General features: G+C 47.7%; 1 protein-coding gene and 1 non-coding gene across 2 annotated transcripts in view; both read right to left on the reverse strand.

The window, feature by feature from the left end:
• The window catches only part of LOC126000598 (neuroligin-4, X-linked-like), a 360086-nt gene that overhangs the window by 160196 nt on the left and 178946 nt on the right, over nucleotides 1-20944 (reverse strand). The gene's annotated exons all lie outside the window — the stretch shown is intronic.
• LOC126000600 (U6 spliceosomal RNA) lies at nucleotides 13098-13204 on the reverse strand. Its single transcript, XR_007492808.1, has one exon. It is a non-coding gene; the product is annotated as a U6 spliceosomal RNA (small nuclear RNA).

The following is a 20944-nucleotide window of genomic DNA, read 5'->3' on the forward strand; positions in this document are numbered from 1 at the left end:
ACCCCTCTGGTACGGAAGAATGATCTGGAGGATAAAAGCTTTATGCTAATGTTTTGACCAGTTCTGGAAGTCTGGAGCTAGCAAGGTTTGCAATTGTGGACTCCCAGGTTGATATTTTTGGGGTGCAATGGCCATACTAGAGTCCCACCACCCTCCATAGAATTAGTGCTAAGAGAAAAGAGAAGTACGGTCATGGTGGGGGGGTCCTCCTTAGACAGTGACAAAAAGAAGGAGGAGAGGGAGGACAGGGACAAACCTCACAGGGAGTGAGATTGACCACGTGGAAGGAAATAGCTTAGCCCCAAGAGCAGAAAGAAATGTCTCAAAGAACATTTCCAAAGCATGTTCTCTGCATCGCAAGTCCTGGAACATGTTGGCCTGCAATTCAGACATAGCCAAGAACCAAAAGTGCACATACAGGGTTTTTCAGACCTCTTTGCTCTTGCAGGGAATATGTTTGGGACGGAGTACCGACAACCAGGCATGTTCTCTTTCTGAGGCAGGCATGTTCTTAGCAGGGCAGCTCAGACCTACCACAGGGGCAAGGCAACCTGAAAAAGGACAGTTTTCTGCATCCTTTTATTTATTTATTTATTTTTTGTAACCAAAGTTTTTTTTTTTTTGGTTTTATTTTGTTTGTTTGTTTTTCTCTTGGTCTTGGGACTGACTTTTCTGATGACAGTGGTTATGATGGATCTTCCGTTTGGAGTCTGGTGCGAGTCCCCAGAAATCTGTGAGCCCTTCATCATCCGGCCTGTGCTGCTCTGTAGGCAGGAAAAGGTTGAAAAGCATCAGGGGCAGGAGCAATAGCACAGTGTGGGGCAAGAGTGGTGGCACAGGCGGTAGGACGTTTGCCTTGCATGCACTGACCTAGGACAGACCGCGGTTTGATCCCTAGGCATCCCATATGGTCCCCCAAACCAGGAGCGATTTCTGAGCACATAGCCAGAAGTAACCCCTGAGCATCACAGGGTGTGGCCCCCAAAAAAACAAAAACAAAAACAGCATAGTAGGTAGGGTGTTTACCTTGCATGCGGCCAACCTGGGTTCAGTCCCCAGCATCCCATTCCCCGCTTCTCCCACTGAAAAGGCATCAGTTTAGGTCCTACCAGGGTGACCCATGGGGACAGGGTAAGAGAGCTGGGGACCCTGTGTGGCTGTCAGGCTATGGGACGAAGGTGTGGAGACTGTGGTTGTCTATGAATCATGAGACCAATGAAGATGTGTTGGTACCTTTCTGGGGCTCCTTAGAGCCTTGTGTGGCCAGCACAGAGGAGTGCTGAGATGAATGTCGGGGGACCTGATGGAGGGCACTAGCTCTTAGGCTTGACTTAGGCTGGGACCACAGCCAGAAACATGCCTTTGGGGCCAGGGGGCAGAAGTCTGCAAAGTTTTTTGAATGAACAGGAGTGAAAAGATGCATTAGAGACCAGGCTGGCTGGCATTCCTGGATGGGGCCCATGACGCCACTAGGCTATGCATTTCCTAAAATGGGAAATCAGCATGACTTCCACATGTTATGAACTGTTATCACTTTCCTTTAGTGTTTTGGGCATTTATTATTAGTTTTCGTTCAATTTGGGATCACACCTGGGGAGGGGCTCAGGGATCACTTTTGGCGGTGCCTAGGGGACCATATGGGATGCTGAGGGGTTGAACCTCTGTCTGTTACATGCAAAGCACTACATGCTATACTAGCTCTCTGGACTTTGTTAGGGGTTATTTTTATTTGCGGGAAGGGGGCTCCTAAGCAGGGCTTAAGGAGCCCTGGGACTCCTTTTGGTCATTCTTTTTTTTTTTTTTTTTTGGTTTTGGGGTCACACCCAGAAGTGCTCAGGGGTTACTCCTGGCTCTGCACTCAGAAATCGCTTCTGGCAGGTTTGGAGGACCATATAGGATGCCAGGATTTGAACCACTGTTCGTCCTGGATTGGCTGTGTGCAAGGTAAACACCCTACTGTTTTGCTATCTCTTCGGCCCACCTCCTGGTCAGTCTTGGCCAGTATTACTAGCGATTAAATACAGAGGAGAAGGTTGCGGTGCTACTCGGGCCTTGCAGTGTCAAAGATGATCTGAACTACACTCCAGAGTCTGGGGCGGGGTGGGGGGGGGGGGCTTATAGGACTGTATTTGGTGATATTTGACGCCATGCAGTTCCAGGCCTCATGGGTCAGTCTAGCCCCTGTATTCTCTCTTTGTCCCTGACATTTTTCTGCGTAAAAATCGTTTGTGATTTGGGGTCTTGCGTAAGAATGTGTGTTGGATCAGGTTTGGCTGTAAGCTGTAAGATTTTTTTGTTTTACTTTGTTTTTTTGTTTTCCCCCTTGGTCTCGGGACTGACTTTTTTGATACAGTGATTATGATGGATCTTCCGTTTGGAGTCTGGTGCGAGCCCCCAGAAATCTGTGAGCCCTCCATCATTCGGCCTGTGCTCATCATCCAGCCTGTGCTGCTCTGTAGGCAGGAAAAGGTTGAAAAGCATCAGGGGCAAGAGTGGTGGCACAGGCAGTAGGACATTTGCCTTGCATGCACTGACCTAAGACAGACCATTGTTTGATCCCCAGGCATCCCATATGGTCCCCCAAACCAGGAGCGATTTCTGAGTGCATAGCCAGAAGTAACCTGTCAGCTTGCAGGTTTGGGGTCTAAAGCACGGGGTCCCCATCTTCTCAGCCCTGCAGGCCAATAGTGTAAATTCACAGGCCTAAAAGTTAGATGGCTTCTGCTTTGGTTAAATGGTAAGAAAGGAGAAAGGAATTTGATTGGAGGGGCAGATAAATACAAAATCTCTTTATTTCTCAAGGATCTCTAGCTAGACACATTTATTGGTTCTTTTTTTTGGTTTTTGGGGCCACACCCGGTGACACTCAGGGGTTACTCCTGGCTCTGTGCTCAGGAATCACTCCTGGCTTGGGGGATCATCTGGAACGCCGGAGATCGAACCAGGTCTGTCCTGGGTCAGCCACATGTAAGGCAAATGCCCTACCACTGTGTTATCTCTCCAGCCCCTTATTGGTTCTTTTTAATCTACCATCTCAGTGATTGATAGTGGGGTTACAAGCCATACCTAGATTTAATTATATTTTAGTTTTCATTTTTTTTTTCATTCACACCTGGACGCGCTCTGAGCTCTATTACTGTGCTATTGTTTCTGTCCAATTTGGTTTTGGTTTTTGGACCACACCCAACAGTGCTTATGGATTGCTCCTGGTACTTTGCTCAGAGACTACTCCTGACTACTCAAGGGATCCTATGAGGTGTTGGGGATTTAATCTGGGTCTACCTTATGCAATGCAAACCCCATGATGACTGTATTCTATTTCTCTGACTCCGTACACTTTGGGCTTCAGACAACCATTCATCACCTCCCATAAGTCTGTTAGCTGGAATTAGCTGGGCGATTCTTCTGTCAGTCTGGTCTGGATTCCTGTTCCATAGACTGTCCCAGTGGGAGAACATGGAATTTTTGATCTGGTCTCAGTGTTCCCAAGAGGGGCCAGAGCAGAAAGTCCAACGCTTCTTGAGAGGTGGACATCATCCCCTTACTTGCATTGCATGCTGGGAGCCAACATAAGTTATGTGACCAGTCTGAAGATAGATGAAGAGGTGGACTTAGCCTCTTGGTTGGAAAGGTGAGGACTCATGTGAGCCCAACATTTATTTATCCCTGTTTATATATCAGGGAGAGCCAGAGAAATGAGGCCTTGGCTTTGGCGGTGCCTTCTGTTATGTCTGGATGTCAACAAGGTGTAGGGTCAGACAGACAGCAAGCAAGAAGCCGGAGGATGTTGATTAGGACATTAATGAGGATGGGCTGTGAGGAGGAGAGATCCCTAGAGGTATAAGTGCTCTAAAATGCCAAGTTTTGTTCTGGCTCCCCAAGCATTTCAAGCTGAGGAGGAGTTGTAAGAAAAAGCTCTGGGTTTCTTGCCTCCCATAAGCATGGACATTGTTTGTTTGTTTGTTTTTGGTTTTTGGGTCACACCTGGCAGTGCTCAGGGTTTACTCCTGGCTCTGCACTCAGAAATCACTCCTGGCAGGCATGGGGGACCATATGGGATGCAGGGATTCGAATCACCATCCGTCCATTCTGGATTGGCTGCGTGCCTGGCAAATGGCCTACCGCTGTGCTATGTCTCTGGCCCCAGGACATCATTTTTTCTAAAGGGGAAAAACTATAGAGAATATAAGACCTTTCCAAAGACTCACCCCAAAAGGGAGGGATTGTTCCTTGCTAGGATTTAATTCCAACCCTGCAAGGAAGCAGGCAAGTGTGCCTGGGTAAAAAATACTTGAATGATTATTCAGAAGACCTAGCCACAGTTAAGAATGGGTGTTATGATGGGGCCGGAGACATAGCATGAAGGTAAGGCATTTGCCTTGCATGCAGAAGGATGGTGATTCAAATCCCGGCATCTCATATGGTCCCCCAAGCCTGCCAGGAGCGATTTCTGAGCATAGAGACAGGAGTAACCCCTGAGCACTGACAGGTGTGACCCAAAAACCAAAAAAAGAAAAAAAAAAGGGAAAGAAAGATTGGGTGTTATGGGCCAGAGCGATAGCACAACAGTAGGGCATTTGCTTTGCAGGCAGCCGACCTGTGATAGACCCAGGTTCTACCCACAGCATCCCATATGGTCCCCTGAGTCTGCCAGGAGCGATTTCTGAGTGCAGATCCAGGAATAACCCCTGAGCACCACCGGGTTTGGCCCAGAGTTCCCTCAAATAGTAAGTTGTTGATGGATCTGGACTGATAGCACAGTGAGGAGGGCACTTTTCCTACATAGGGCCAACAGGGGTTCGATTCCCAGCATCCACATAGGATCCCCTGAGACTGCCAGCAGTGATCCCTGGACAAAGTTGTTGTGTCTGTTTTACATCGCGGCCACCCAAAGTGTGTTGACTCTGAACAACCATCATCTTGCTTGTTGGGCGCTTCTGCAGTTGGGTTTGGGTATTGCTAGTGGTTAGGTCTGCTGGTCTTCCCTGGCCCCCACTGGGGGCGGGCAGTATTGCTCATCTGATGGTCCAAGCTGGATTGTGGTTCTGTGGTGGTGGGTTTGCTGCTGATTGATGACCAGGCTCAAGCCTTCCTCTCATGACCTCCCCAGGCAGGAATGGTGGAGTTCAGCTGACTTCTGTGGGAATAGGTCTTGATGTGCATCTCTCTCTCTCTCTCTCTCTCTCTCTCTCTCTCTCTCTCTCTCTCTCTCTCTCTCTCTCTCTCTCATTTGTTTGTTTTTGGGTCACACCCAGCAGTGCTCAGGGGCTACTCCTGGCTCTACGTTCAGAAATTGCCGCTGGCAGGCACAGGGGACCATATGGGACGCCGGGATTCGAACCATCGTCCTTCTGCATGCAAGACAAATGCCTTACTGCTGTACTATCTCTCCGGCCCCATGACATGCATCTCTTGGAGGCGCTCTGCATCTGTACCTTTTCTGCTATCTCATTGGCCCAAGCAGGGTTGGTGGATGAGGCCAGGTTCAGTACCGTTAGTCTCCAGGGGTAGGAGTCTGGACGGTGAGGTTCACTGGGGCCAGAGAACAAGAACCTTTGCTGTCAATCACAGCTCTGAAGGAAAAAGTCAGCAAAGACCCAGACAGATTGTGCAGGAGTGAAGGTGCCTATCTTGCATGTGGCCCTTTGTGGCTATTTGTGGCACCACAAAGGCCCAAAATGAAGCTGGGGGTAGTCCAGGAAGTTCCTGACACTGGCCCAGGCAGTCCTCAGCATCCTTGAGCTAGGAACCTTCCCCTCAGACTCCTGAGTACAATTTGGAAATCCTCTTTAAAATAAAAGTTAATTAACAGACTTAGGTTGGATTCCTGGCATCCCATATGGTCCCCTGATCCTGCCAGGAGTGACTTCTGAGTGCAGAGTCAGGAGTATCCTCTGAGCACTGCCAGGTATGGCCCAAAACCCAAAAAATTAAAATAAAATATGTAAATTAGAAAAGACCAGAATGGGGCCAGAGAGATAGCACAGTGCTAGGGCGTTTGCCTTGCATACAGTCTACCCAGGATGGATGGTGATTTGAATCTCAGCATCCCAAATGATCCCCTGAGCCTGCCAGGAGTGATTTTTGAGTGCAGAGCCAGGAGTAACCCCTGAGCACCGCCAGGTGTGACCCAAAAACAAAAAACAAAAAAACAAAAAAAAAAAGGAAAGGTCAGAATGATAGCTAAAAGTGTTACATGTAGGAGGCCCGGGTTCCAGCACTTCATCAACTCTGAGCACTGAGCCAGGAGCAGCCCCTGAGCACCACCGTGTGTGGCCCAAAGGCCCCCCCCCACTTTGAAAGTATTTATGGGGCTGGAAGAAACTGCACATGCCCCAAGCTGGGTTGGCACCTCAAGGTTCCCATGCACTCCTGTAGAGCCCCCAGGTGGGCTGGAGTGACCTGGTATGACCCCAACACTACAGGACCTGATCAGTACCAAACTCTCGAACTCTTGAACCAAACCTCCTATGCCCAGCCTAATTGAATTCACCCCAAGTGCTTCTCCTTGTTTCCCTGAGTTCCCCCTCCCCCCACCAATAAATCAGGGTGTGAGGCCTCAAGAGAAGGTGTTGCTGACTGCAGGAGTGAGCAGAGCAGAGGAACATCTGGGGAGCGCCCCAGGCTGAGGGAGCAGCAGATGATTCTGGGGTGGAACTTGGCACTTGGCTTGGTGTGTTGTGAGCACAGAGTGAGGGGCCTGCAGGGAATGGAGACCGAGGGGCAGGGAGGAGGCAGGACCCTGGGCAGGGAGGTCTGTGGGTGGGGCTGGCCAAGACGACTGCCCTGTTATCTCTGAAAGACTGACCCCTGTCCCCCTGATTGCGTTGGGGAGAAGAGACAGTTGGGGGCCAGCTGTGGAAGTTGGAGCTGTCCAGATTCTGTTACGTGTGTGTATGTGTGTGTGTGTGTGTGTGTGTGTGTGTGTGTTTTGCACAGGGAGACAGGCTAGAATGGGTGAAGGGGTGCTCACCAGTGAACTAAATGTGTGGGACACTGGAAGTGTCCTGACTGGGACAGGTGGACTGGAAGTTGTGTCCTTTTGTTTGTTTTTGGGTCACACAAGTGACAGGGGTTCCTCCTGGCTCTGTGCTCAGAAATCGCTCCTGGCAGGATTGAGGAACTATATGGGATGCTGGGGATCGAATCACCGTTGGTTCTGGGTGGCCCTACCACGTGCTATCACTCTGGCCCAGATTATGTCTTCTTTGTGGGGCAAACAGACTCTGGGCCACTCAAGTGGCCTATATTTTAGTCCTATTAGAAATGACTTATATTGGGGCCAGAGCAGTGGTGCAGTGGTAGGACATTTGCCTTGCATGCTAACCTAGGATGGACCGCCGTTCGATCCCTTGACGTCCCATAGGGTCCCCCGAGCCAGGAGCCATTTCTGAGCGCATAGCCAGGAGTAATTCCTGAGCGTCACCATGTGTGGTCCAAAAAAACCCAACTCCCGCAAATAAAATGACTTCTTCACTATGAAGCTCACCACAAAAAGTGGGGAGTGTAGTTAGAGAAATAACTACACTAACAACTATCATGACAATGGCAGTGAGTGAGAGAAGTAGGATGCCTGTCTTGAAGATAGGCAGGGGGTGGGGGAGGAGGGAGTTGGGGGGCATTGGTGGTGGAAAGGTTGCACTGATGAAGGGGGGGTATTCTTTTCTATAACTGAAACCCAACTACAAACATGTCTGTAATCATGCTGCTTAAATAAAGATATTCAAATAAAAAAAAATGACCTCTTCAGGGGACCAGAGCAATAGTCTAGCAGGGGTCCTCAAACTTTTTCAACAGGGGGCCAGTTCACTGTCCCTCAGACCATTGGAGGTTCTGACTATAGTAAAAACAAAACTTATGAACGAATTCTTATGACACTGCATATATCTTATTTTGCAACGAAGAAACAAAACAGATACAGATACAATACGTGGCCCGCGGGCCGTAGTTTGAGGACCACTGGTAGGGGGTAGGGTGTTTACCTTGCATACAGTTGACCTGGCATCCCACATGATTCCCTGAGTCTGCCAGGAGTGATTACTGAGTACAGAGCCAGGAGGAAGCCCTAATACCATCAGGTGTGGCCCCCAAAACAAAACAAAAAAATAACCACGCAAGACTTCAAGGCCACAGCCATAAGACTCTGGGAAGTCCTTGCACGAAGATGACCTAGATTTGTTCCCTAGCATTCCATGTTCCTCCAAGAGTAATTCCTGAGCACAGAACCAGGAGTCTACCTTGAGCACAGCCAGGTATGGCCAAAACACTAAAAAAAACCAAAAAATCAAAGACTTTTGTAGGGTGTTTGCTTTTGGGCCACATCCTTCATTGCTCAGGGCTCAACGTACAGCCTATGAGATGGGGCCCAGTTTTCTAGTAGTGGTTCTAGGATGCCCCCAGACTGGCTGAGAGCTTGTCCCTTCTCCCCCACCCACACACATACATAAACTGCAAAGAAGGCCTATGCTGGTCACGACTTAAGCCTAATGACAAGGTCTCAGTTGGGTCTTAAAATTCCTCCCCCTGTGGTGGAGAGAAGTCTCAGAAAGTGGGACCCACAAGCATTTCTTCATTGTCAGGTGAAAAGGGAAATCAGCCCCCCCCCACCAACCTTGGTGGGTGCCCCGCCCTTTAGGGAAGTTGTCACGGCTTTGGCCCCACCCTTAAGGAAGTCGTCACTGCCTCGGCCCCGCCTCTACCCCTACCTCACGAATCATTGGTGTTATCGTAGCGGAAGTCCAGCCCTCAAGGACTCTTCTTCCCCTCCCACTTCCCATCCTATATAAGGGGGTGACGAGGGACCCACGAGGTCTTTGGTCCCCTTTCTATTCTGGGGAACTTTGACCCTGGCCATTTGACTGGTCAGTATTAAAGCACTTTTTCAAAGCATCTGCTGGAACTCATAAGCCTCTTCATTTCTCTGCGCCGGGTAACTAAATTAGGACTTTCGAACTTTTCAAGGGAACCCCCTGAAACTTGGCTAGACCCAGTCCCTGCCCTTGGTCCAGCATCGACCCTGTGATGTTTGGGGAGCCAGATAGCATTTATTTACATGTATATGTTTGTGTGTGTGTGTGTGTGTGTGTGTGTGTGTGTGTGAGAGAGAGAGAGAGAGAGAGAGAGAGAGAGAGAGAGAGAGAGAGAGTGTGTGTGTGTGTGTGTGTGTGTGTGTGTGTGTGTGTGTGTGTGTGTGTTTCTGGCCCATAATAGGCTATACTCCTGACGATGCTCAGGAAGCCATACGGGATGCTGGATTCACCACTTGCAAATCAAATGCACTCCCCACTATTCTATTCCTTAGGCCCAATTAACTTCCTTTTAACTCATTGTTTTTTCCCTTCTTTTTATTTATTGTGATGCGGCCTCTGACACATACCATGTCCAGGCCATTGGCATTAAGTTCACTCACAGTTTTGTGCAACTATTAGTCTCAACAATTTATCTCTGGAACCTTTTCCTCAGTCCAAACAAGAAACCTTCCACATTCAGCAATAACTCCTCCCTCCCTGGGAGGACAGAAATCACTCCTAGCAGGCTCTGGGGACCATATGGGATGCCGGGGATTGACCCCTGGAATTAAACCCAGGTCAGCCATGCACAAAGCAGACACCTTACTCACTGTACTGTCGCTCTGGCCCCAATGTCTCTCTTCTTTCACATCAACTGTTTGGGTATCTTAGACAAGTGGAATTGTGGTGTTTATCCTGGGCGTCTTACTTGGTCTGCTTTCTAGCAGTTATTTTTTGGGGAGAGGGTTTGGGCCACACCTGGTGATGGTCAGGGGTTACTCCTGGCTCTGCACTCAGAAATCACTTCTAGCAGACTCAGGAGAACCATATGGGATGCCGGGAATCGAACCTGGGTCAGTCCCAGATTGGCTACGGTATACCTGCTGCCTACCTGCTGTGGTATAACTCCAGCCCAACTTTCTAGCAATTTTGGACTTGCTCTGCTATGTAGTGTAGACATCTGTAACTGGTGGTCATGGCCACGTTTTTGCTCCTCTGCTGTGGATCCTTAAATTGTTTCCATCTCTTGGCCCTTGTGAATGCTACTATGATATCAACATATAAATATCTTTTTGAATCTCTGCTTTTTTTTGGGGGTGGGGTGGGAGAAGTATTTGAGCCACACTGGCAGGCAGTGTTTAGGGGTTGCTCTTAGCTCTGCACTCAGGGTTTATTCCTGGTGGGCTTGGGGGATCATATGGGATGCTGGACATTGAACCTGGGTTGTCTCCATGCAAGGCAAGTGGTCTACCCTTTATTATCATTCTGGCTCTGAGTTTCTGCTTTTCCTCTCTCTCTCTCTCTCTCTCTCTCTCTCTCTCTCTCTCTCTCTCTCTCTCTCTCTCTCTCTCTCTCTCTCTCTCTCTCTCTCTCTCTCTCTCTCTCTCTCTCTCGGTTTTTGGGCCACACCCAGCTACACCTGACTGCTCAGAAATCATTCTTCGCAGGCTTGGGGAACCATATGGGATGCTGGAGATGGAACTTGGGTCTATCCCAGGTCATCTGCGTGCAAGGCAAACACCCTACCACTTTGCTATCATTCTGGTCTCTCATTTTCCTTTTCTTCCTCTTCTTTTCTGTAGCTGCTGTTGATGATGGGTTCAGGGGTGTGTGTGGCTGCATGCTGCTTTATTGTGCTCATCCGGGCTTCCAGATTCAGTGGCAATGCTCCGGTTCCTAATAGCCATGCCTTCTGGCTATTTACACACTTCATTCTGGGGCTCAGGCAGGAGGTGCCACAGACAGTCTCGGTGTTGCTCACTATGGATGGCACTCCCATGGCACACACTTGGCTGCCATCATAGCCCAGAGACTTTGACTTCCTTGCTTTGGAACTGGAACCCACTGGTGTCCTGTTATCTGGGTTTCATCTGGCAGCTGGGAACACGCTTGGTATGGAACTTGTAGCCTCATACCAGCAAATCAGATATTCTGCCTCCAAACCCCATTCCTGGTTGGTCTGGTCACCCCTGGTTCTTCGGAGATTATTGTCAATGAGTGGAATGACTGGGTGGTGTTGACAATGCTGTATTGTGTTTTGGAGGAAGCTCCATCCTGGTGTCCCCCGCATGTATCAGTGTCCTCGCCCGCATCCTCGCTGCTCCGGTGCCCTTCTCCCTGCCCTGCTCTGAGGGATGGCGTCACCCTCCAGCCAGCTCTGAAGTGGAGATTCACTCCCCCTCATGACCAGAAGAGTGGAGTATTTCTTTCCACATGTGAACTGAACACTTGTAGGTTTTTAGAGCAATTGTCATTCTTTTTCTTTTTGTTTTTGGGCCACACCTGGCAACACTCAGGGGTTATTCCTGGCTCTGTGCTCAGAAATCACTCCTGGCTTGGAGGACCATATGGGGTGCTGGGAATCGAACCTGGGTCCATTCCGGGTCAGCTGTGTGCAAGGCAAATGCCCTACTGTTGTGGTATCTCTCTGGCTCCTAGAGCAATGGTCATTTTTTTTTCAAGGCCTTTCACCAGGCAGCTTTGGATATGAGGGAGTTGCTTTCAGCTTTTGTTGGTTGGTTTGATTTTTGTTTTGGGGGTCATACTCAGTGGTACCCTAGGGCTTCCTCCTGGTTCTGTGCCCAGGGGAATCTATGGGGTGGTGGGGATCAAAGCTGGGTCAACTGCTGCAAGGCAACCGCCCTACCCTGCTGAGCTAATGCACTAGTAGTAGTCCCTTCTGTTTTATTCCTTCTTGGGGCCACACCCAGAGGTGCTCAGGATTTATTCCTGGCTCTGTGTTTTGGGATAAAATAATCCTTGCGGTGATGTATGGGGGGACCGAGGGTCAAAACAGGATTAATGTTAACGCCTGTACTGGTACAATTTGAGTCTTTGTACTTAGAATCAATTCTCTTTCACGGCTGGAGAGATAGCACAGCAGTAGGGCGTTTGCCTTATATGCAGATGACCTGGAATGGACCCGGTTCGATTCCCAGCATCCCATGGGCCCCCCAAACCTGCCTGAGTGATTGAGTGCTGGCAGGTGTGTCCCCCACAAAACAACAACACAAAAATTGATTGTGGGGCTGGAGAGATAGCATAGTAGTAGGGCATTTGCCTTGCACACAGCCTACCTGGGAAGGACCTGGGTTCAATGACAGGCATCCCGTATGGTCCCCCAAACCTACCAGGAGTGATTTCTGAGTGTAGAGGCAGGAGTAACCCCTGAGCACTGCTAGGTGTGGCCCCAAAACAAACCAACAAAAAATTGTGACCATTTCTCAGTGCCCATTGACAGCAGTGGCTGGCACTTGGGCAGGGCTGGTAGAAAAGGAGGAAGTGGGGAAGACATTTGCCTTGCATGTGCTTGACCTGGGTTCAATCCCTGGCACCTCATGTAGTCCTTTAAGCACCACTAGCAGGGGTCCCTGAGTGTACTTGAGCTCTAAGCCCTGAGCACCACTGGGTGTGACCTGAAAGAAAAAAATGGAGGCGAGGAGGTGCATCGGTGGAACCCTCCCTCCCCGGGGAACTCGCAGTTCCAACTGGGTAGGAGGCAGAGCACATTTCCAGCTTTGCCACTGTTAGCATTCGATTCCTTCTCAACTTTGGAGAAAGGGGGATTTGTGCTAAGCTTAAAAAGCAATACGTTTAAGATCTGGGGTATCCGTTAAAGCCCCAGCAAGACTGGATTTCTTTTTTATTTGTTTGTTATTTTGTTTTGGGGCCACACCTGGCAGCACTCAGGGGTTACTCCTGGCTCAGAGCTCAGGAATCACTTTTGGCAGGCTCAGGGAATCATATGGGATGCTGGGGATGGAACCCCAGTCGACCACACGCAAGGCAAACACCTTCTTGCTGTGCTATCACTCTGGCCCAAGAATTTCTTACTGAGTCCAGCTTCTGCCTTCCCCCAGGATCTCTTGTTCGGTGGTTGTTTCCTTGCTCGCTGATCCCAATAACTCGTGTTAGAAGCAAATACTAAATAAATTTATTTCTCCCCCCCCCCCTCACGTTTCAATGATTTCATCATGATGGATGTAGAAAGAAATTTAAAATGCTTTTCTGGGGGCCAGAAAGATAGCACAGCTGTAGGGCATTTGCCTTGCATTCAGTGGACCCACGATCATATGGTCCCCTGAGCCTGCCAGGAGCGATTTCTTCATGAATTTGCATGTCATCCTTGCACAGGGGCCATGCTAATCTTCTCTGTATTGTTCCCATTTTAGTAGATGTGCTGCAGAAGGGAGCACTGCCAGGAGTGATTTCTGAGCAAAGTCAGGAGTAGCCCTGAGCACAGTCAGGTATGGCCCAAAAACCAGATAAAACAAATTAAAGACCAAATGAAATGTAGTCCAGTGGAAAAATGAGTCTTCAGTGTATATTCACTGAGTTTTGACAAATGCCAATACTAATGCAATCGAAACTTTGACCAACGTGGAGAACATTTTTCATCTTCTCAGTGAATCCTAAGTGCCAGCCAATTTTTTCCCCCAACTTTCTCCTCCATCAGAGCTGAGTTTGGCCTGTTCTTGATCTGTGTGTGGGTGGCGTCTGTCCTCTGCTCTTCTGTTTTTCTGGCAGTGGGAAGGGAGGTGGAGGATGTCCTGTTCTTAGAGCTTTAACTCAGATACGCTCTTACAATTAGGCTATTGACTGATGGATTCTTTTGTGTGTTTGCTTGGCGGCCACTCCTGGAAGTGTTCAGAGCTGACTCCGTCATCGCTCTGTGCTTAGGGATCAATCCTGGTGAGACGTAGGCCAGCGAACACATGGGATGCCCGGGATCGAACCTGGGTCAGCTGCGTGCAAAGCAAATGCCTTCCTCACTGACCCTTGCCTGGCTCTATGGAACAATTCTTTTTTTTTTTTTTTTAGTTTTTTTTTTTTAGTTTTTGGGTCACACCCGGCAGTGCTCAGGGGTTCCTCCTGGCTGTCTGCGCAGAAATAGCTCCTGGCAGGCACGGGGGACCCTATGGGACACCGGGATTCGAACCAACCACCTTTGGTCCTGGATCGGCTGCTTGCAAGGCAAACGCTGCTGTGCTATCTCTCCGGGCCCATATGGAACAATTCTTTCACTCAGCTACTCTAGTGATTTCTACCTTTTATTCTATTTATTTATGTATGTATTTATTTATTTTTGTGGTTTTGGGCGGGCCACACCCAGCTGCACTCAGGAATTCCTCCTGGCTCTGCACTCCGAAATTGCTTCTGGCAGGCTTGGTGGCTGCATGCAGGGCAAACGCCCTACTGCTGTGCTATCTCTCTGGCCAATTTCTACTTTTTAAATAAATCTCTCCCCTGCCTACTAACCCCTGGCAGAGCCATTGATGTGTCGTATTGCTTTGTCTTTTGGAGAATGTTATATAAGCTCTATTCTGGATAGCTTTTAAGATGAGTTTCTTCCACTTAGCACAGTTCCTTTGAGATTTATCCAAGCGGGTATATGTATCAATATTTTATTCCTTTAAATCACTCAGTATTATTCTATTGTCAGTATGTTTGCTTACCCATTTGCCTATTGAAGGATTTTTTTTGTTGTTGTTTTGATTTTTGCCTCCGGTGCTCCAGATAAGGATATATATAACTTTTCCTTCCCCAAGCCCTTCTTCCTCATTGGATATCTTGAGAGTTTCTACCTTGTTAATAATGTTGGTGAAAAGGGGCTGTTTAAATATTTTTATTTTATTAATTTTATGAATTAATTTTTTAATGTTTTTTTGGGGGGATCATACCTGGCTCTCTCCTGGCTCTATGCTCAGAAATCGTTAGGGTTACTCCTGGCTCTATGCTCAGAAATCGCCCCTGGCAGGCACGGGGGACCATATGGGATACTGGGATTCGAACCACCATCCTTCTGCATGGAAGGCAAACACCTTACCTCAGTGCTATCTCGCCAGCCCCGTGAATTAATTTTATTGGTGAATTAATTTTATTGGTTCTGACCAGAACTGTCACTACAATTTTGTGGGGGGCGGGTCACACCCGGTGGTGCTCAGCACTCAGAAATCGCTCCTGGCAGGCTTTGGAGACTGTATGGAATGCTGGGAATCGAACCACCATCAGTCCTGGGTCGGCTGCTTGCAAGGCAAACGCCCTTCTGCTGTGTAATCTATCTGACCCTGGAATTTTATTTTTAGACGTACTTTAAAAGGCTAGGAAAAATTCTCTTTCCAGTTCATTAGGGATTTTTATAATGACTGGCTGTTCAATTGTCGAATGCACTTTCTGCATCATTTGTTGGGTCAAGCAGTTTATCTTCATTCGGTTATTATGTGGTGGGTTACACCATATAATATTAAATATTTGAATTACCCCTGCATTCCTGGGATATAGCCCTTATTGTTGCACTAGCCTTCTTATGTTGCTATATTTGTTTTATAAGTTGTGTTTTTTTTTGGGGGGGGGTCTCACTCAGCTGCTCTCAGGTGTTACTCCTGACTCTGTGCTCAGAAATTGCTTCTGGCAGGCTCGGGGGATCATATGGGATGCTGGGGATTGAACCTGGGACCATCCCAGGTTGGCTGTGTGCAAGGCAAATGCCCTGCCATTGTGCTATTGCTCTGGCCCAAGTTTAATTAGTATTTTGAAGAAAAGTTTTGTGTCTTTGTTTATGAAGGATTGGTCTATGCCTTCCTGGTTATATTTAGGTGGGGAGGGGCATATCCTGTAGTGTTCAGGGTTTATTTCAGGCTCTGTGCTCTGAATCACTTCTGGTGGAAATGTGGGACCATATGGGGTGCCAGGACTTGAACCCGGATAGGCTGCATGCAAATTAAGTGCCTGTCTGCTACCCCGTCCTGTCTCTCTCACTACCTTTCTTTGTGGTGCCTCTGTTCAGTTTTAGATTCAAGGTAATAATGGTTTCATCCTAGGAGTTGAGAGGCCGGAGCCCTAGGATAGCAGGCAGGGAGGTTGCTTTGCACATGGCCAACCCAGCTTTGATCTTTGGCATCCCAGATGGTCCCCCTAACACCAGGAGATAGTAATTCCTGAGGGCAGAGCCAGGAATAAGTCTGGGTGTGGCACACACACACACACACACACACACACACACACACACACACACACACACACACACATGCAGCTGAGAAAAAGCTTCCTATCCTGCTTTTTAGAAGAAATTGTAAGGAATGGATATTACTGTATTTTTAGTATCATAAGACACCCTTCCCCCTGCCCCAAAAGATGGGGGGAAATGTCTGTGTGTCTTATGGAGTGAATCTGCCTAAAGCTGAAGCCTGAGTGTAGGGGTGGGGAACAGATACTAACCACTTGATATCCGCAGTGTGCCGCCCCTTTATTGTGTCGATATGCCACAAAGGACAAGCAATCAGGTCCACAACGCACTTTCACCATCACATAGAGAGCTTTCGTTTCAGACTATTGGATTGCTGCTGCAACTTTTTATATGAATGAAAAAGTATTTAAAATGTTTTGTTTGTTTTTGTTTTGTTTTTGAGTCACACCCAGCAGCGTTCAGGGGTTACTCTTGACTCTACACTCAGAAATCGCTCCTGGCAGGCTCGGGGGACCATATGGGATGCCGGGATTCGAACCACCGAATTTTTGCATGCAAGGCAAATGCCCTACCTCCATGCTATCTCTCCAGCCCCTAAAAATGTTTTTTTTTAATTTTCTGATGTAAAAAAAAAAAAAGAAGTTAGGTAAATGTGTTTAACCAACTGTGGACTGGTGTATTGTAAATACACTTTGGCCTCACCGGCTGGTTCCCAAACGCTGTCTCCTAAAGTCTCTTATTTTCCTTGTCTAAAAACTATGTGCAACTTATGGTCTGGTGCGTCTAATAGAGCAAAAAAAAAAAATGTTATTTCTTTACTTTAGATGCTTTACATGTGTTTAGAATTCGTCAGTGAAACTATCTGAATCTTACTTTTTTTCCTTTTTTATTTTTTATTTCATTTTATTTTTTAATTTTTGGCCCACTTATTGGTGGTGCTCAGGGGTTATTCCTGATTCTGCAGTCAGAAATTGCTCCTGGCTTGGGGGACATATGGGATGCTGGGAATTAAACCGGAGTCCATCTGGTGTTGGCTGTTTGGCTACATGCAAGGCATATGCCCTACTGCTGTGTTATTTCTCCAGTCCTGGATCTTGCTTTTTTTTTTTAATGCATCATTTAAAACTATAAATTCAATTTCTTTATTATTTATTTTAATACTTGGTGTTTTTCAAAGAATCGGTTCATTTTATGGGAGTTGTTGCAGGCTTAGTTAGGATTCCCTTGGTCCTTCTGTGTCTGGAGTGTCTGCAGTGATGTCATTTTCTGGTGACCTCTCTTAGAAGGACCCTGTCAAAGAACCATGCTCTGGGCTTCATTTATTTCAGTGCTCGGATCTCTCCTGGCAGAACTCGGGGACCCTATGGGGTGCTAAGGATTGAACTTGTCTCGTGCAAGACAAGTGCCTTACTCTATTTTTTTGTTTTGTTTTTTGGGTCACACCCAGCCGCGTTCAGGGGTTACTCCTGGCTCTATACTCAGAAGTCACTCCTGGCAGGCTCGGGGGACCATATGGGATGCCAGGATTCGAACCACTGACCTTCTGCATGCAAGGCAAACGCCTTACCTCGTGCTATCTCTCCGGCCCGATTGCCTTACTCTTTGTACTGTCTGGTACCCTTATCTCTAATCCATATATGTATTTATTTTCATTTTTTGAGGGGCCATACCCAGCAGTGCTCAGGAGCTACTCCTAACTCTGTACTTAGTGGATGTTGCAGTTTTGGGGATCCAACCTGAAGCTCCTGCCCATGGTTTCACGGGCTCAGTCTTATGTGCCATCTCTGTGGCCCTTTAATTTACACACTGCCATCCCTTTATTTTCTTAGAGGTCACATACAGCGGTGCTTAGGGACCCATGAGGTGCTAAGGATCAAAGCCAGGACTTTGTCTGACCTCAGAGCTGTGTGCTTGGTGCTTTTCTAGTGACTGCTTTGAAAACAGAATCTTTGGGGTCGAAGAGATAGCACAGCAGTAGGGCATTTGCCTTGCATGCCGCTGACTGAGGACGGATCCGGGTTCAATCCCCGACATCCCATATGGTCCCCTGAGCCTGCCAGGAATGATTTCTGAGCACAAAGCTAGGAGTAACCCCTGAGTGCTACTGAGTGATCCAAAAACAAACAGAAAAAGAAATCTATGTGGGTCTTCAATAGACCAAGAGAAAAACAATAAAGCTCTTTTCCTTCTCAGACTGATTTTTGGAATGGGCGGTGGTGGCAGTAGTTTGGGGCCACATCTGGCTGTACTTGGGACTTACTCCTGGCTCTCTGCTTGGGGTTCATTCTAGGGGAGCTCAGGGCTGCTCAGAACTGAACCCCAGGACAACTACTTCCAAGACAAGCAGGAGCATTTGGCCCAGACCAGATCATTTTGTGAGAGGGGGAGATTTTGCCCTCTCTAATTTTGCTCTATAAGAGCAAAGGTGGCATTCAGGAAGAATCAACAGAAATTGGTTAACTGTTTCGCATAAATCCAGGACTTAATAAAAAGATTGTAAAGCCATTTTACTCCGTCTGTGAATCGGCGTGTGATGAGCTAAGTGACTCAGGGAAGGCTTGATTTTCTTCTTTCTTTTTTGTTTCTTTGAAAGTACACATATTTCAATTGAGATAAAGAGTGTTTGAATCATGCCAGTGACAGGGAAGCCTCATTGGAGTGGATGGTTAGTGTTGGTGGACAGACTGGCAGAAAGGCCTGTGAGTTCTTCCAGGTTAGGCCAGGCTAATTTCTTGGGATCTGGCCAGAGAGGTAAAAGCCTTGTGAGGGACCATCACCATGGTAACCCAGAGAGCAAATGTCACCTCCTCAGAAGCCTGTGTGGTTGTTGGTGGATGTCAGCATTTCCATTTCGGGTGTGGACTCAGAGGGATCTGACCAGGAGCTTCACCTATGGCCCCTCCATCGTGACTGTCCCTTTTAAAAAAATGATGAAAGAAGGAAAGAAAGTGAAATACTTTATGACATAAATATGATATGCAAATCTGTATCAAATTGACTCCAAATCTTCTATGTCTGGGTAGGGGGAATCCAGGCTCCCTTGTTAGCCAAGAGAGATGGGCAGATAAATAATTGTTGATTTTAGAATGGTTAGTTATTCCCCCACCCACCTATTCCCCCTTTTGGGAATTTGGCACTGCTCAGGGCTTATTCCTGGCATTGTTGTACTTAGGGATCACTCGTGGTTGGACTTGGGGGGGGGGGAAACAATGTTTAGCATCTCAGATTGAACTCAGCTTGTTCATGTGAAAGGTAGGCAAGTGCCCACCTATCTGAGGACCAGTCTTGCACACACACACATACATGAGAACATGCACACACATGTACAGGATCTCTCTCTCTCTCTCTCTCTCTCACACACACACACACACACACACACACACACACTCACTCACACTCAAATACTTGCCACCTTTCCAAAAGTCAAGGGAGCCAGAGAACTGGTCCATGTTTTAAGGCTGTTATGACTGTTCATGGGGTAATAAAATCAGTTCTAAGGATGTCCTGAAAGTCAGAGGGAGAGAGAATGAACTCACTCATTTGTGGGATTTAAGAAAAAAAAAAAAACATTATTGTAATAATACCTGGAGACAATAGAGATAAGGGCTGGAAGGTGCAGTTCACGATATGAAGCTCACCACAAAGAGTGGTAAGTGCAGTTAGAGAAATGACTACACCGACAACTATCATGACAACGGTAGTGAGTGAGAGAAGTAGAATGCCTGTCTTGAAGACAGGCAGGGGGTGAGGGAGGAGAAAGATGGGGGGAGATATTAGTGGTGGGAAGGTTGCACTGGTGAAGAGGGGTGTTCTTTTTTAAAACTGAAAGACAGCTACAAACATGTTTGTAATCACAGTGCTTAAATAAAATATTAATAAACAACAACAGGGTGGAGCAATAGCACAGCGGTATTGCCTTGCACATGGCCAACCCTGGACAGACTCCGGTTCGATTCCCGGCATCCCATATGGTCTTCCGAGCCTTCCAGGAGCGAATTCAGAGCACAGAGCCAGGAGTAAGCCCTGAGCGCTGCTGGGTATGACCCAACAACAACAACAACAACAACAAAGGCAATCTTGTTTGCCACATCAACAAAAATTCTCTGGTTCTGTCTGAAATCTGGTTTGAGAGCGTAACATGCATTTATGGGTCCCCTAAAAATGGAGGCATCTTCCTTTGCTCCTGACCTGAACACAGCTTTCCCCTCCTCCTCATCCTGTTCCTCACTAGACAAGACTTTGGGGAGGAGGGTGAGATTGGGGAGGGAGAGGGCAATGAAAGGTAAGAGGGGAGAGGTGGTGAAATGGAACAGTGTTGAAATAAATTCCCCCGTGCCTGTGGCTTATTATTAACTGCGGGGCAGAAAATGTCTTTACAGTGTTAGGAAAAATTCACTAGCAGCAGGCCCCAGGCCCGAGAAGCTGGTCCTTGTTTGATGAGATTAAAGATCCTGAGAACCAACTTAAATGAAAGCAGATTAGGGAATGGTTGTTCCCCACCCCCTTGCTTGTCCTTCACCCCCACTAATCACCAGTCTGTCTAGTCACAGTTCCTCATGGCCAGGTGCCTCCTGAACTGACTTAGAGGCTGAGAGCTAGCATTCCTGCAGCTGGAGCACTGAGAGCTGAGCCCAGAGTTGACATGGAGTCTCCCTGTACACTCCAGCTTTGGGCCCCCAATACAGCCTTTTGGATCACCCCTATTTCTATATCTTTTGCATCCCTAATGCCTGCTTTCTCAGGGCTGAACCCCTGTAGGGTGACACATTAGTGTTCAAGGGGGATGCTAGAGACAGAGTCATGAATGAAACCCTGCACATTCTCTTTCAGTGGGAAGTGCCAGGGACCCAGATCATAGACACAGAGGCATGACAGAATCAGGAAGCCGAAATATGGTAGAAAACAGTGGGTCAGAGAAAACAGGACAAGAAGGCTGCCTGGAAGAAGAGGCATTGAGCAAAGACTTTTT

The sequence above is a fragment of the Suncus etruscus genome, assembly GCF_024139225.1.
Source record: "Suncus etruscus isolate mSunEtr1 chromosome X unlocalized genomic scaffold, mSunEtr1.pri.cur SUPER_X_unloc_2, whole genome shotgun sequence".
Taxonomy (NCBI): Eukaryota; Metazoa; Chordata; class Mammalia; order Eulipotyphla; family Soricidae; genus Suncus; species Suncus etruscus.